Source organism: Aquarana catesbeiana, linkage group LG01 (genome assembly GCF_042186555.1).
Source record: "Aquarana catesbeiana isolate 2022-GZ linkage group LG01, ASM4218655v1, whole genome shotgun sequence".
Lineage (NCBI taxonomy): Eukaryota > Metazoa > Chordata > Amphibia > Anura > Ranidae > Aquarana > Aquarana catesbeiana.
In genome coordinates this window covers 889,811,827-889,830,191 of record NC_133324.1, presented here as the reverse complement: position 1 = coordinate 889,830,191, position 18,365 = coordinate 889,811,827, and positions in this window count along the sequence as shown.

The following is an 18,365-nucleotide window of genomic DNA, read 5'->3' as shown; positions in this document are numbered from 1 at the left end:
CTTGCCTTGAGAGGAGATGGCTGCTTGATCACTTGGCTCCCTCTCACCACAGCCAAACTTCTACAATTTAGGGGTTCCGCAGCTACCTTCTACACCCCCTAATAATGGGCACATCTTCCCGTGGATCATCACACAGCAGATCCCGATCCCCGAGAGAAATCGCCAACCGGGTGAGCCACGCGATACCGGAGATCTTCAGGACGCAGCGTCCAACAATGGCGACCTCTCTCCCCACCTCAGCCTCCTCTCCGTCTCACACGGAGATTATCCTCACCCCCACCGACTCTGGCAACATCCAGCACACGACCGCCTTACCTTCTCAACGCCAACCGAGCCTGCAAGATCTACAAGCAGTGGTGGCCGACATCAAAGACACGCTGTTCTCAGCCATCACTGACCTGCGTCATGAGTTACAGGCCATCACAGGCCGCATACAGCGTGTGGAAGATAAAGCTGCACAGCAACAAGTGATAGTAAAGGACGTCCAGCACACAGTGAATCATCATACTATGCAGCTGAGAGATCCTCAACGCCATGTTGAAGATCTTGACAACCGTGGTCGCAGACACAACCTTAGGGTAAAGGGAATACCTGAATCGGTTGAACAAGATGACATCTTACCGGTGGTGACAGGACTCTTTAATCATATTCTAAACCGCCCAGAACACACAGCAATTAACATGGAGCGTATCCACCGAGCACTCCGCCCCAAAGGTAGAGACTCAGACCCCCCCAGAGACATTATTTGCTTTGTAAACGATTTTTCTATCAAAGAAGAAATCCTCCAAAAAGCCAGCGAAAAATCAACTATGGAATATAATGGCGGCCCCGTCCACATATACCAAGATCTTTCTGCTATTACATTACGCCACCGCAAGGACTTGCGCCCTCTACTGGAGACCTCTACTTAAGAACCAGAGGAATCAGGTACTGTTGGAAATTCCCATTCGGCCTCTCCGCGACACACCAGGGCCGCTCTGCACTTCTAAGGGTTCCGGAGGATCTGGACAATTTCTGTCGTACACTAGATGTACCTTTCACTCCAGTCCCGAACTGGTACGCAGAATTTAACCTACAATCCGACAATCGCAACCCTCCCATGGAAGAACCGATGGACGCTCATAACACCAGCTTCCGCAGAAGACGCTCACCATCCACCACCAGAACAGGCCCTCCTCCGGGTCCGCAATACCTTCCATCCAGCCCCATATCAGCTCCCTTACCTCGCAGGGCACGCCGAGACCGCTAACAATTAGGTCTCAAATGTGAGTAGTAACCAGACTTATAACACCCCCTTTTTAACTCAGTTCTACCCGCCTATACTCACCAAGTTGGCCGACTTCCGTAAAGTCCCGACAGCTCCTTCCCAGAGACAATGCGACAACAGCAAAAGACAACAGATTGCTTGATGGACAGCACCTGACTCCCCTGTACGGCCTGAAGACATACGTTCTACTCAGACTCACTCTCGCCATGACTTACTTTCAACGCTCTAAAGAAGGACGACTCCCGAATACCCAACTCCACTTGATCCTGCTCGACAGACCTCACTACAAAGAAGCGGCTACACTTCCATGAACTCACGACCGAGAACTCTCACGCATATTCACTCGATCCCCCTTTCACGGAGCACAGAAGAGATCGGAATTCTCCGTCAGACGCCGAACTTCCCCGCCAGCGTTCTAGATTAACCACCGAATGTTATGGGTAATATATGTTGTGTATTTTATATTGAGGCCTTACACAGCAGTGAACATGGTTATACATCTAGACACAGTTCTTATACATAGCCGTACACACAACACAATGATCAAAGCTGGGAAGTTTTAATATTTCCTTAAGAAATAATTACAACCATCCTACACTTACCCACCTTCTAATCTAGTCTAATGTTACCCCCAAGTGAGTCAATGGACCTAGAGCGGCACTTGCCTAACGTTGCTCCCTAGGATACTTCAACCCAGTGCCTTACCTAGGTAAGCGAAAACAAACAGTAGTGAATATGTGATAACTGGAATTACCTCCACCCTGAAGCTCTCGGGCATTTACAAAAATTAAGACGCAAATAGGCACCCATCTGACTCTGCTACCCCTCTCGCGCTTCCTTTCTGGAATAGCTGTGGAGACTGCAATACCCAGGCCCTGAGACACACACATACGACACACTTTAAAATACATATATAGATATCGGAGGAACACACTATACACGCTCCTCTCAATCTATACGCTAACCACAACACCAACCCCCACCAGGGAGCACGAAACAGGGAAACAAGGGGCCTAAGTAAGTTTGCACCCACCCCACTCCGTGCCACACCACAACACAGGGGCAGACATGAACGGGGGCAGCGAGGACCCACCTAGTTTACTCTCCACCCACGCCACAATATCAAGCTCGGGCGACAATGACCACTACTACTGTCGTACACTATAACCCAGGTGCGGTATACAGCCACATCTCACACTAGAATAGCCGAATAGAAACACTTGGATGCTCCACAGACAGCACTTCTACTGACGACGGTTAATATAGAGTTTTGGTTAACTTGTGTTTATTTTACGAAATGTTTTAGAAGGTTTGAAGCAATAGACGATTTACAGGGAAAAGGATCAATTGTTAAAATGTTATTGTCATGAAATCACCCTGTAGACACTTTTGCAATCACTATGGTCAGCAATCATATAGGGCTCTCTTTCAATATGAACATCTCCACATCCTATCGCAGAACCTTCCCAGCTTACACGACTTTGAATCTCTCAACCGTCAACGCCTCCTTAATCGAATCACTCTGCTTCTAACACATGAAGGCCTAAATCTAAAATTTAATGCCGAAACCCAATGGACTCCCCACACACCTTTTACCGATCCTCTCAGATCACTCCTCCCACCCCTACAATATTATCAATAACTGCCCGACACACCCCCAAACTCACACCTCTAAAGGCTGATGGTGAGATGGACCTCGTAGGTCACTCACATATTTACCAACCTTTCTATATATAACTAAATTTCTCTCAAGCCAGTAACCAACCCTCACATAGTGGTCAAACTACAATTCCAAAACCCATAAACAACAATATTGTTCTAATACCACTAAATATATCCGGCGTGTACATTTCTGTGGCTCCGAACACCAACACAGGTGCTTGGAACGCCACATAGTGCCGGTCCCTCAATTCCCGACCCTCCCCCATTGCTACTTGCCCCAATTCCCACTGACCATACCTAATACCCCCTTTTAAGTCTTACCCCATAGCCTGCCACAGCCCAATCCACACCACAGGTCACGTACAACCGACTCTCCCATGGCTCCCAAAGCCAGCAACATGCAGAATCCCATGCTCAAAACTGTCTCGCTCAACGTAAAGGGCCTCAATACCCCAGAAAAACGTTCTAAACTCCTTCTTACCATGCAAAGACTCAACGCCAGCATCATAATGCTACAGGAAACACATTTTCACGGTAATAACACCCCTAAACTATCCAACGCTTACTTTCCAACCGCGATACACGCCACTAATCCCCAACATAAAACGAAAGGCGTATCAATCCTTATCGCAAAACACTGTCCTCTCCGTGTCACTGACTCTCTCATTGACCCCGACGGTAGGTATCTCTTCCTAAAGGGCTCGATTCAAACCAAAACTGTAACATTGGCTAATATTTATGCCCCAAACAAACACCAAGTATCATTTTTTCGATCAATCAACACTACTTTAATGACCTTCCAGGAAGGCACTCTTATACTGGGAGGAGATTTCAATGTCCCCTTGAACCCCATTCAAGACACGTCCACTGGAACTACAACCATACCTTACAAAGCCCTAAAAGACATTAAAACCCTACTGAAACGGCTACTACTTCACGACACATGGCGCACCCTTTATCCAGACACTAGGGACTACACCTTTTACTCTGCACCGCACCACCGATACTCTAGAATAGATTACCTATTCCTAACCCAAAATGATCTACCCCTGCTCCAACGAGCCTCAATCGAGCCTATGACTATATCTGACCACCATCCTATCTCCGTGTCCATACAATTACCCGATACTTCACCTCGCTCGAAAATATGGAGGTTAGACCCCTCTTTGCTCACCGACCCCTCCATCGCGGCAGACACAGCATCTACCTTAAAAAGCTTCTTCCTAGAAAATAACCCAGACGATACATCCCCAATTAACAACTGGGAAGCCCATAAAAGCGTAATCCGAGGTACCTTCCTAGCAGCAGCAGCCAAAAGAAATAGAGAAAAAAGAAAAGCGCACTCAGATCTGATCGAAAAAATACGTAAACTTGAAGGGCTACATAAACAATCCCAAGCACTTACCGCTCTGAATGAACTGGTTCAAGCTAGGAAAGATCTATTGGACTTATTAGATAAACAAATACAGCGCAAGTACATACTCACCAAGAAAAAATATTATGAATTTGGCAACAAAGCTAGTAAAATGTTGGCCAGAGCATTACAAATTTCCAGATCTAACAGAACTATACACTACGTAACCGACCCCTCAGGACAAAAGATTACCAAAACTCCCGACATCGCACGACAATTCGTACAGTACTATAGCAAACTATACAATTTAGCCACCCCCCCTCCCCCTATAGATGGCACCACCCGAGCTCAATTGATATCTGATTTCCTAAAACAATATAGCCCAAACCCCATCTCAGAGTCCGTTGCACAAGACTTAAATGCCCCAATTACCCGTGCGGAAGTTGACAAGGCCCTAAAACAAATGAAAACGGGCAAAAGCCCTGGACCAGACGGCCTCACCGCGGGTTACTACAAAACCTACACAGAAATACTTACCCCTTCCTTCCTGACAGCTTTCAACTCCTTCGCAAACCCGGTCGAGCCCCCACGAGACCTTCTAACTGCCCATATAACAGTAATACTCAAACCAGACTAAGACCATTCCTTAGTCATGAACTACAGACCCATCTCACTACTCAACGTAGATGTCAAATGGTACGCCAAAACGTTAGCTAACAGACTTTTACCTCTACTCCCCCATCTTGTTGGCCTCGACCAAGTGGGCTTCGTTCCAGGGCGGGAAGCGAGGGATAATACCCTCAAAGCCATTAATATCCATCATTGGCTCACAACCACTAAGAACGAAGGATTTCTGCTTTCCCTCGACGCGGAGAAGGCATTCGACAGAGTGGCTTGGGACTACATGAAGGAAACACTCAAAGCCTTAGGACTCCCACAAACAAGGTTGAACTATGTCTCGGCACTATACTCGAATCCTACTGCAAAAATCCAAGTTAACGGCCACCTGTCGGATGCCTTCTCCGCGTCGAACGGAACGCGCCAGGGTTGTCCACTCTCCCCGCTAATTTTCATTCTCACCCTGGAACCCCTTCTCAGACGCATTAATGAGAACCCAGACATTAAAGGTATCCGAATTAACCAACACACATATAAACTGGCAGCATTTGCCGACGACATTCTCCTCTTCCTCACTAACCCACTTACCTCTATTCCTAACCTACTTAAAGACTTCCACACCTTTCACACCCTCTCGAATTTCCAAATCAACTTTTCCAAATCACATGCCCTCAATATCTCTCTACCTGCAGAAATCTGTCAACATTGCCAAAAATCCTTCCCCTTCACTTGGAACAAGCAAGCAATCCCGTACTTGGGTATTCAGTTACCATCTTCCCTGAATGACTTATACACCCTAAACTATGCCCCTCTCCTTCGTAATATACAAGTGGACCTTAAAAAATGGTCCTCGGGACAATTCTCATGGTTCGGCAAGGCCGCCATCATAAAAATGAATATATTACCCAGAATCTTATACTTCCTACAAACTATCCCAATTAAATTACCACCCAAATTCTTCTCTACGTACCGTACCGCCTGCACGGCCTTTATATGGGGGAAAAAACACCCGAGAATCAGCTTTATGAGACTTACTACACCCAAACTCCTAGGAGGTATAGGTCTGCCAGACATCCGCAAATACCAACAGGCATGTCACCTAGCGAGAATCATTGATTGGAATGTACACCCCAATCATAAGGAGTGGGTACAACTTGAACAGTCACTTTCGATTGTACCAATCCAACACCTTCCGTGGGTCGACCCCTCCTCTATACCCCCAGAATACAATCAGCACCCCCTCATCCACCCTACTCTGCTCTCATTCCGTACTGCATGTAACTCCAATAACATTTCCTCAATTAAAGGCCCAATGACACCTTTAAGGTTAAACCCTGAATTCACTCCAGGTATGCACTCCTCCTTCCTAACTGATATATGGCCCCACCTGCCCGCTAGAACTAAACATTTCTTTGACGGAGATCGCCTTCTATCTCAAACCGAATTGGCTTCAAAATCGGGTACTGAAAACTTCCCCTTCTGGACTTACGTCCAACTTAGAAACTTCTTTATCAAACCCAAACCTACTCCAGACTGGTCTAGACACACGACCCCATTTGAAGATCTTTGCTTAAGCGATAAACCCCTCGCTCACCTGATTTCGCAAACATACAACCTATTGTTTACTGACCAATCCAACCACAATCACTGGAACATCAGACAATGGGAACATGACCTCTCCATACACCTGACTGACCAAGAGTGGACTAATATTCACACCCTGATCCATAAGGGTTCGATGAACGTGCAGGTCCAAGAAAACGCGTACAAAATATTCTCCAGATGGTATAGAACCCCACTTCTACTACACCATTTCAACCCACAAATACCTCAAACCTGCTGGAGATGTGAGTCAGAAATTTGTTCACTACTACACATCTGGTGGTCATGCTCCAAAATCCAACCCTTCTGGAAAGAAGTCCAGACACTGATCACACAAATTACTACTTCTTGGATTTTAACCCCTCAATGTTTTTACTAAACCACTCTTCGACGCATATACCATCCTACCACCGCTCCTTGGCAATGCACATGGTGAACGCAGCAAGAATGTGTATACCCCCCAAATGGCGCTCCTCAGAACCGCCTACCATAAAAGACTGGTTTCAACGCATTAACCAAACTAAACTAATGGAAGATCTTATCCATCAGTCAAACGACACACAAGCTAAGTTCACCAAAACCTGGACATGCTGGATACACTTTACTACAATGGCTGACTACAAAAAACACTTAGCCTGAATACCTCCATTGGGCTGTGGCAGGACAGACCAGACCCTTTACCATCCCCCCCCCCCTCCTCCCATACTTCCCACCACCACACTTAGGCCCACTCTATCCGTTTTCTATCAACTACTAGCCCCTTATGTCCATCATCCTAGGTGTCCAACACCATATAAATACACAGTAAGTCTTTGCGACACCCTATTGCGAAAGCTTAAATCTCTATAGCTTAGAATATGAACTTTCCATATAAACATTTCCCTGAATTAAAGGATTAGTTAATTATCAACTTTGAGAATGTTTCTAGACCATCAGATGAGATTGCAACAGACGTACACCATTCCATCTAGGCTTTTGCTCATGACCACATATTGCAAAGTCTATTGTCCAAAATTTCTCATTCACAGCGGTTGCGTCCGCAGTTTTGCATTTACTTGTGCATTTTCCTTTTCAATTCATTATTACGTATCTCATATCTCCTATTTCATTTTGTACATGTCAATGTCTATTTGAAACTTTCAATAAAAATCTGTTTAAAAAAAAAAAAAAAAAAATCAGCTGAACAGGATATCCTCCACTGGGGGAAGCGCAGACAGATACAAGGATATTGGCAGATATTGCCCAGTGATATCAAATGCCCATGCCTGGGCTTGTGTACATTGGTGTCTTCCCTGTCTGTTAAAGAATCATGCAGGCATGCTACATACAGCTGCTAAGATAACGATATACAGTCCAAATCCTGTCAGTACAGGGATGTACTGTGTATGTAAGTGCCTGATCAACCACCATGAGGATGGAGTTGAGTATCAGTGTGTGACAGGGTACACACAATGGAGTCTCCTGGTCCAAATGTATACCAATGCAATTGATCCCGACCAGGACTGGGCTAAATTTAAATGCAGTGGTTAGCTCTGATGGATTGAATGAACTGAATCAGGGATAGCCTCACAAGCGTCATACAGCATGCACATATAGTCACTGCACTTTGAGTAAGTAGATATGAAATCTTATGCCCCCAGAGTAGCAAAAAAAAACCTATAAACCATGCGCTTACTCCAAAAAAGTCATAGATGTAAGCAGCTAACACAACAAATAGAAAATTTGTAATAAATCATATATAACCAAGTGTAGCGCTAAAAAATGAGAAAGAAGTCTTGTATGACGAAACGCGTCGGGAGGACTCCACTGCCGCCATTTTACTTGCAAGCACTTTTTATTCTGAAATGTAAGTGTTTTTCCTTTTAATAAATTTTTTATGGTTTACGGAATTACGCTATGAGCCCCTTCTTCATTACATGTGGGTAATGTCCGTTGGTGTCCGAGCTTCCATATGAAGAAGACCTCTTTGGGATAGCAACGTTACAACTTCACCATTCACCAGCCCTTGGTTCCCTACCTTCATTGCCAGTGAGCAATCCAAGCCTGTTTGACCCATATAGCGTATGCTAGGTGGGTCCCAACTTTCTGGTAAGCCTCCAGTCATCCTAGGTGGCGGTTTCGCACAAGGGTCTGTCAGCACATGTTGGATTACATACAGAAATCTCTCACGAGTATATGTTTTGGAATTTATCACCATTGCGAAATTTATGTTCACTGTATCTGCACATTCAGTTTTGGACTTTATTGCCATTTTTACATCCTGTTATCACTTTTGGTGACCCTAAGGCTTTATAACATAAGTGTTCTATATGTATGAATGTTCACAAAGTATACAAAACACTATCTTTTCACAATTCATTTTGCTATTATATGTGGTATAGCAATATTTTCTTTCTCATTTTTTAGCGCTACCCCAGAGTAGCAAGCATGGAGTGTGTGTAGTCCCGTTCTCAGAGCTGGCTCCCGTAGTGGGCGTTTGAGCGCTGCCTTAATGCTTCCGCGCTTAGCCAGCGCTACACAGCTGGAGGATCAAAGCATGGGGGGTAAGGTGTATGGCAGTGCCGTGGGAGATCTAGATCAGTCCAAAAAAGGGGGGGTTCTTACCCCTCCTGTCGTTCAGTGTAGCAGCCGACCGAGTCCCTCAATGCGACCAGCGTGTGTGAATACGGGACCCGCTTGCATCTGGACACACATCTAACTTCCGTCAAGGGAGATCAGCAAAGCCTGCTGGGACTTCCGAGTAGGTGTGCTGTTGATGTGCTGTGGGCTGTATACTTGGATGGCCACTGGAGGGCACTGGTTCACACATCCATAGTAGTACCGCTGTCAGGGATATCCATGCGTGGAAGAGCCAAGCTGTTAGATTTTGAAGACTTTCTCTGGGACAGTGAGGGGGAGGGAGGGGAGGGGGGACCCCCAGCGTCTGTGGCATCGAATTGTCGAAGCGTTTCGTGATTATCATCTTTATATAGGGGTTACTCCCCAATCAAGTAGTGTAATTACATCTAAAAAAAACTTCAGCGCCATCTTGTGGTGACAACATAAAATAGCAATTGAATCGTCCAAAGAGTACACAGTCATAGACAGTCCTCATAACAACAGTCTCATATCTAGCATTGTAAAGGGTGTTGATAGTAATAGCAGGATTGTTGATTCCCACATTCGGGGACATCAATAAATTACTAACGAGGGATGGAGATCCCAGGTGCAAGAAGAGTTTAACAAAAGTAGCAGGGGGGGCAGATATGTTATAACCGTGGATCTAACTCATATCCCATTATGAAGGGGAGGAGGGGGAAAGAAAGGGGGGAGGGGGGGGGGGGAAGGGAAGGGGGGGAGGAATTCCAATGTCCGTCATGGTAGGTGTGCCACGGTATTGAGGTCTAGAAGGTCAGGGCTCCAAGAATATTTTTAAACTGAGTTCTGTTTTTAGGCCCTTGGGCTGGAGTGTCAGGAGTCTATATATCCATGTTTTTTCCTTCTTTAGAAGGACCGTGTCGAAATCACCCCTGCGATCTGAAAGGTTGAGGGCATAGAACCCCTTGACAGTGAGGCCTGTTGTCTTACTCTGATGGACACTAACGGTGTCTCTTCTTTGACACGAATACTTTTTAAATGTTCTCTGAATCTAATTCGTAGCTGGCGCTTTGTCTTGCCTACATATAATTTTTGGCAGGGGCATTCCAAGATATATAGAACCCTCAAAGTACTGCAATTAATAAATTAATTGTGTATTCATGACTTGAATTTGAGTCACGGAACGTTTGGGTGCAATCAACAAACCTACATGTAGTACAGTGACCACATTGGAACATTCCCTTTATTCTGGGCATATCTGTGAGCCAGTTCCTATCAATAGGGCATCTAAATTCTGATTCCACTAGTTCATCCTTTATGTTTCTTGCTCTTTCAGCCACCATTAGGGGTCTATCCCCAACGATCTCCCTCAACTTATCAGATCGAGTCAGGATGTGCCAGTGTTCAGATAGTATGGAACGCACCTGTTGCCACTGTACTCCAAAAGGTGTGATGAACCGCACTGGCTCATTGTTCGAAGGCTCATTTTTGTTCTGAGACATAAATAGATCAGCCCTTGTTCTACGTCCTGCTAGGCTTTTGGCTCTCCTAAGTGTGCGGTGTGAGTACCCGCGTTGACGAAATCGCTGGTATAGGGATTCGGATTCACGCCTGTAGTCCTCCTCATTGGAACAGTTTCTCCGTAGAGGTGACCAATTGGCCTCCAATAGCTTTTATACGTAGATCCAGGAATGAAATTTCACATGGGTCTGCTGTAAAGCTTAATCGTATGTTACGTCTGTTGTTACCCAGTTCATCCATGAACTGCAGGAGCTCTGGGCGAGTGCCTGTCCACACCATGAGCACATCGTCGATATACCTCAGCCACGCGTGGGTGTGGCTGCGGTATAGCGACGAAGCGTAGACCGTCTCCTCCTCCCACCAACCGACCTGGAGACAGGCATACGCTAGTGCCCACGGTGCCTCCATGGAGGTCCCACAAAGTTGTTGGTAATAATGTTTGGCAAATCTAAAAAAGTTGTTTTTAAGGGCCATGTCAAATAACTCCAGAATAAACTCATTCTGCGCACCCATATGGGGGAATTCCTGGTCAAGGAAGTGATGTACTGCCAGGATTCCCCATTCGTGTGGGATAGACGTGCAAAGGGATTCCACGTCTATCCCAACAAGGAAAGACCCCTGGGGAATACGCAGATTTAGTATTTTGTTTAACACGTCCCCAGTATCCTGGACATAAGAGGGCAATAGTTCAAACAACCCCTTGATCAGGCAGCCGATATATTTACCCACCCTCTCCAAGGGGCCTCTAATCGCCGAGACGATAGGTCTCCCCGGGGGATTTGCAAGGTTCTTATGTATTTTAGGTATTATATAAAATACAGGGATGTTAATGTCTTCCACCTTCAAGAAGTCAAATTCTCTTTTGGAAATGAGTGAGGCTTCAAGTGCCCAAGATAAGCAATCATTGATGCGTGCCACCAAGGGACCAAATGGATTGTGATCAAGTTTTTTGTAAGTGGACCGATCTGACAGTAGGCGGCGTACTTCCGCCTCATACATGTCAATGGGGAGCAATACCACATTGCCCCCCTTGTCACTTTATTTAATGATAATTTCTTTGGATGTACGGAGTTCCCTTAGGGTTTGATGTTCAAGGGGTGGTAAATTACCCGCCTCATTGGTGTGCCAGTTAATCTTGGCAAGGTCCTCCTGGACTAAGTCCAGGAAGGTCCCCAGTCTTCTGTCTTTCCTAAATTGGGGCATTTTGGTGGACCGAATGCGCAGCCCTGCCTCCCTCCTCCAGATGTCGCTAGGGGGAATGTCTTCCTCCTCAGAGGAAACCTCACCCTCCTCAAGCAGAGATTCCAATTGTTAAAGGGCCAGGGTATCCCCTGAATTAGGTTCCCCTGTCACATTCGGTTCACTTGACCTATCTGAGTATAGCGATCTATAGTAAACTTTCCTCAGGAGCAAATTGAGGTCTTTTATAGATCTCAAATTCCTCCATAGTTCTTGAGGGAGAAAAGAAAATCCTCTACTGAGGAGGGCTATATGTCTATTTTTCAATTTAAATTGGGAAAGATTAATAATTGTAAGGTCCTGATCACCTGTATTCCCTGATCCAAGGTCAGTCAATGATGTTGGTTTTGACTCCTTGTGATTGTACGGTCCCCTTTCTCGTATGTTCTCTTTTGTTTCCCTCTTCCTTTGCCGTGACTTTTTTGCGCCTCCTGTTGTTTCTACTCTGTTTTTCTTTAGAATGCCCTTGGTGGGAGGGAAAGACCCCCCCGGTTCCATTGGACCCCTGTCTAAAAAAGATACTGTGTTCGACACTTCGTCTTCACTTCCGGATGATTGGGCACTAGTATCAGTGCCCACCTGGGAAGAATGTCTGCGCTGACGTGACCTGCCCCGACGTCCCTCTGTAATTAGACTATATCACCTCTAGCCCAGTCATCCAAATCGCGTTTGAATTTGCTTTGTTTTTAGTAAGCTTAAGATTTTTCTGTGTTTTATCTACCATAACGTCCAGCAGGATAAGCCACGATCAGTGGTGTGGTGTGTCACTCTGACCGACCGCAACTCCAATCGTGGTAAAGAGTCTATGACGTAGGCTCTTTACCATGTGATCAGCTGTGACCAATCACAGCTGATCACTGTGTCTAAACCAGGAAGTGGCGGTAAACGGCTTTCCTCGGTTTGCGCTAACAGGGAGAGCCGATCGGGGGGTATGCGCTGATAGCCAGCGCATTGATTATCAGCGCAGCCCCCATCAGAGGTGCCCACCACATCTGCCCAATCAGCTGTCTGTCAGTGCCCACCAAACTGCCAATCATTGCCTTTCACAGATGCCAATCAGCGCCCATCAGTAATGACTGTCAGTACCTCATCAGTGCTACCTATCAGTGCCCATAAGTGCCGCTTATCAGTGCCCATCAGTGCTGCATATCATTGCCAATCAATTTTACATATTAGTGCCAACTCATCAGTGCCCGTCAGTGAAGGAAAAAACAAAATTTTATAACAGAAACAAAGAATTTTTTTTCTTAATTATTTCTATTTTGGTCTTTTTTAGTTTGTTTAGCGAAAAATCAAAACCCCAGAGGTGATCAAATACCACCAAAAGAAAGCTCTATTTGTAGGAACAAAATGATAAAAATTAAGTTTGAGTACAGTGAGTACAGTGCAATTGTCATTCAACATGTGATAGCGCTGAAAGCTGAAAATTGTCCTGGGCAGGAAGGGGGTAAAAGTGCCCTGTATTGAAGTGGTTAAAGGTGTTGAAACATTCTGCCAGAGTACTACACAAACATCATTTTTTTGTTAAATGTTTTTTTATTTGATTACAAAGTTCATTAAAAAAGATTTGGGGTAACCATATCCCTAAAAACATAGATTCAGTAAACCATGTTCATAGACGCAAACGCCAAGATAATAAAACACCTCCCCTGCTCTATATCATACTCTATGGTGAATAAATGCATATATTATCCAAAATGTTGAAATGGTTTCCGCCAAACAGAAAGTAGACAAAGGGGGTTGCTGGGTGCTTTGTCCCTATATGTTTCACAGTGAGTGCTTCCTCAGGGAGTGCTCTGGAATATGGTCGCTGAAAAGCAAAAGAAAATGAGTGATAATACATGATCTATTACATAATATAAAGTTTACACATAAAGTCTGTAAGAAAGCACAAACTTACAGAATTACAATGTCGGACAATATCAACCGCCAAAAGGAGATGGGTAAACCAAAGATTATCTCACTTTGCGCAGCTAAGATCATGAATGGCGTATGATGGTATAGGAGTGACAGCTGCCCAGGCTGGAAAACAGTCAGAGGGTCCCAAACCACGCACAGAAATGGCAAGGGGAAAAGGAAGACTGATTGTTTTAGATACTCTTTACCAATGGCACATATGGTCTAGGTAAAAGTAATAAAATCTGTATTAATGTAGGAAGGTGTCCTATCACCACATTCCCATTAAATAGTTGAATATGTCAGGGCACGGACAACATTTCCATATAAAACATATACCTGTGTCTTTAAAATCATCCAAAATAACCCAGCTTTCACCATCTCGTTACTGGACTGACCTAGACTACATAGTTACATAGTTAGTCAGGTTGAAAAAAGACACAAGTCCATCCAGTTCAACCATAAAAAAATAAATAAATAAGATAAAAAATATCGTACAATCCAATATACCCAATTCTGTACCAACAGTTGATCCAGAGGAAGGCAAAAAACCCCAGCAGAGCATGCTCCAATTTGCTACAGCAGGGGAAAAAATTCCTTTCTGATCCCCCAAGAGGCAATCTGATTTTTCCTGGATCAACTTTACCTATAAATGTCAGTACCCAGTTATATTATGTACATTTAGGAAAGTATCCAGGCCTTTCTTAAAGCAATCTACTGGGCTGGCCAGAACCACCTCTGGCGGGAGTCTATTCCACATTTTCACAGCTCTTACTGTGAAGAAATCCTTTTCGTATTTGGAAATTAAATCTCTTTTCCTCTAGACGTAAAGAGTGCCCCCGTGTCCTCTGTTGACTGTGAAGAGAATAACTCAACACCAAGTTCACTATATGGACACCTTATATATTTGAACATTTTGATCATATCCCCCCTTATTCTCCTCTTCTCAAGAGTGAATAAATTCAGTTGCTCTAATCTTTCCTCATAGCTGAGCTTCTCCATGCCTCTTATTAGTTTGGTGCCCTTCTCTGCACTTTCCAGTTCCCCGATATCCTTTTTGAGACCTGGTGCCCAAAACTGAACTGCATATTCCAGATAAGGTCTTACTAATGATTTGAACAGGGGCAAAATTATATCTCTCTCTGGAGTCCATATCTCTCTTAATCCAAGAAAGGACTTTGCTCGATTTGGAAACCGCAGCTTGGCATTGCATGCTATTATTGAGCTTATGATCTACCAAAATCCCCAGATCCTTCTCCACTACGGATTCCCCCATTTGTACTCCCCCTAGCATGTATGATGCATGCATATTCTTAGCCCCCAAGTGCATAACTTTACAACATTAAACCTCATCTGCCACATAGTCGCCCAATTAGACAGTGCATTGAGCTCGGCTTGTAAATTGGAGACATCTTGTAAGGACGTTATTCCACTGCATAGCTTGGTGTCATCTGCAAAGACAGAAATATTACTTTTGATCCCAGACCCAATATCATTTATAAAGATATTAAAAAAATAAGGGTCCCAGCACTGAACCTTGGGGTACACCACTGATAACCTTAGACCATTCAGAGTAAGAATCATTAACCACTACTCTCTGAATTCTGTCTTTTAGCCAGTTTTCTATCCATTTACAAACTGATATTTCCAAGCCTGTAGACTTTACCTTACCCATGGGCCGTGTGTGCCGAACTGTATCGAACGCTTTAGCAAAATCCAAGTATACCACGTCCACAGCCACCCCTCTGTCCAAGGTTTTATTAACCTCTTCATAAAAAGAAATCAGGTTTGTCTGACAACTTCTGTCTTTCATGAATCCATACTGTTTGTTGCTTAAAATGTTTTTTTTCCAGCAAGAACTCATCTATGTGGTCTTTTATTAAACGCTCCAGTATCTTCCTGACTATAGAAGTTAAACTAACAGGTCTATAGTTATCTTGGTAAAGACTTTGATCCCGTTTTAAATATATGCACCACATTTGCCCTGCGCCAATCCAGTGGTACTATTTCGTCATTAACCACTTCAATACAGGGCTTTTATACACCCTTCCTTCCCAGACCAAATTTTAGCTTTCAGCGCTCTCACACTTTGAATGACAATTACTCAGTCATGCTACACTGTACCCAAACCAAATTGTTATCATTTTTTTTCTCACAAACATAGCTTTCTTTTGGTGGTATTTAATCACTGCTGGTTTTTTTATTTTTTGCAATATAAGCGAAAAAAGAGAGAAATTTTTGAAACAAACCCACTTTTTTTTAGTTTCTATTGTAAAATTTTGCAAATAAGTAATTTTTCTTCATAAATTTGGGCCAAAATGTATACTGCTACATATCTTTAGTAAAAATAACCCAAATTAGTGTATATTATTTGGTCTCTGTGAAAGTTATAGAGTCTACAAGCTATGGTGCAAATCAGTACTGAAGGCCTATCTCATTTCTTGAGGCCCTAACAAGCCAGGAAAGTACAAATACCCCCCAAATTACCCCTTTTTGGAAAGCAGACATTCCAAGGTATTTAGTAAGAGGCATGGTGAGTTTTTTGAAGTTGTAATTTTTTCCCACAATTCTTGGAAATTTTTTTTTTTTTTTTTTGCACAAAATTGTCATAATAACAAGTTATTTCTCTCACACAGCACATGCATACTTGCAGTGACACCCCAAATACATTCTGCTACTCCTCCTGAGTATAGTGATACCACATGTGTGAGACTTTTACACAACCTGGCCACATACAGAGGTCTAACATCCAACTAGCACCGTCAGGCGTTTTATGAGCATAAATTGCACATCTCATATGATGACAACCTATCACACTTTTGAAGGCCCTGGAGCACCAGGTCAATGGAAACGCCCACAAAATGACCCCATTTTGGAAAGCTAACACCCCAACATATAATCTATGAGGCATAATTAGTCTTTTGAATGGTTCATTTTTTTCCCGAAGTTTTTGGAAACTGTGGGGAAAAAAATGAAAACGCATTTTTTTTTTTTTTTTTACACAAAGTTGTCCATTCATAAGATATTTCCAACACATAGCATGTACATAGCAAAAATGACACCCCAAAATACATTCTGCTACTCCTGAGTATGGCGATACCAAATGTGTGAGACTTTTACACAGCCTGGCCACATACAGAGGCCCAACATTGAAGTAGCAGCTTCAGGCATTCTAGGAGCATAAATTACACATCTAATTTCTCAACCACCTATTACAATTTTGAAGGCCCTGGAGCACCGGGACAATGGAAACGCCCACAAAATGACCCCATTTTGTAAAGCTAACACCCCAACGTATAATCTATGAGGCATAATTAGTCTTTTGAATGGTTCATTTTTTCCCCGAAGTTTTTGGAAACTGTGGAAAAAAAAATGAAAACGCATTTTTTTTTTTACACAAAGTTGTCCATTCATAAGATATTTCCAACACATAGCATGTACATAGCAAAAATGACACCCCAAAATACATTCTGCTACTCCTCCTGAGTATGGCGATACCACATGTGTGAGACTTTTACATAGTCTGGCCACATACAGAGGCCCAAAATCCAAGTATCACTGTCAGTTGTCATAGGAGCATACATTACACACAAATTCCTGCCAACCTATCACATTGTTGAAGGCCCTTCATATTTCTAACACTTAGCATGTACTGTACATACCAATTACAAACCAAAATACATTTTGCTGAGTAAAGGGTAAAGAAAAGATTACCTGCAGTTTTAGTAGTGCAGTGGTCCACAGAGAAGAACATCGGTCCAGGCAGCAGGCAGGAACGTGGACAGCGACAGCAAAACAGGCAGCAGGCAGGAATAGTCAGTACAGGTAGAGATGTCAGCACAGCCAAAGCATTAGTCCAGATTGCAGGCAGGGATGTGGTCAGCAGCAGCAAAAGGATCGTCCATGCAGCAGGCAGGAATACTGTCCATAGTTAGTACATGCAGCAAGCAGAGGTATGGTCAGCACAGCCAGAGTATTTGTCCAGGGAGCAGGCAGTACCATCAAGCTTAGAGCATCGGTCAGGAAAGAATGGGGACAGGGGTAGAGGCTTCTCCCACCCAAATCGCTTTGAAGCCTCCGGGCAACCAGACCCCTGTGTAGCAGGGTGAAAGATCAATCCAAGGGGCAGGCAAAAACATGGTCAACAGGCCGAGGTCAGTGCAGGTAAAAGGCAGAAATAGACGGTAGGCAGAGGCATAGTCGATACAGTTCAGGGTCAGTTCACGTGAAAGGCAAAAACATGGCGGAAAAACAATGCAAACGGTAGGCAGAGGCATAGTCGAGAAACAGGCCAGGGTCGGTTCACATGGAAGGCAATGATATGGTTGGTTGAGGAAGGGAAATATTCAGGACAGAAATTAAAAATGGGGAAATGGCAGTATTAGAAATATGGACTAATAATTTTCCAGAATGTGATATCGCCTGAAGCATTCTCCGATGCAAAGGCCAGGTTGGGAGGGACAGTCGGTACAATGGAAGCTGGTATCTTTCCTAATTCCTTTTTTGGTGCACACCCGACATTTTTTTTGGCGTCGTCTTCCGGATCCTGTTGGTGGAATATGGTCCGGGAAATGGCGCTCATGTAGTCTGCTGACAGAATCGGAGCGAATGCTTTCTGGGGGGATACTT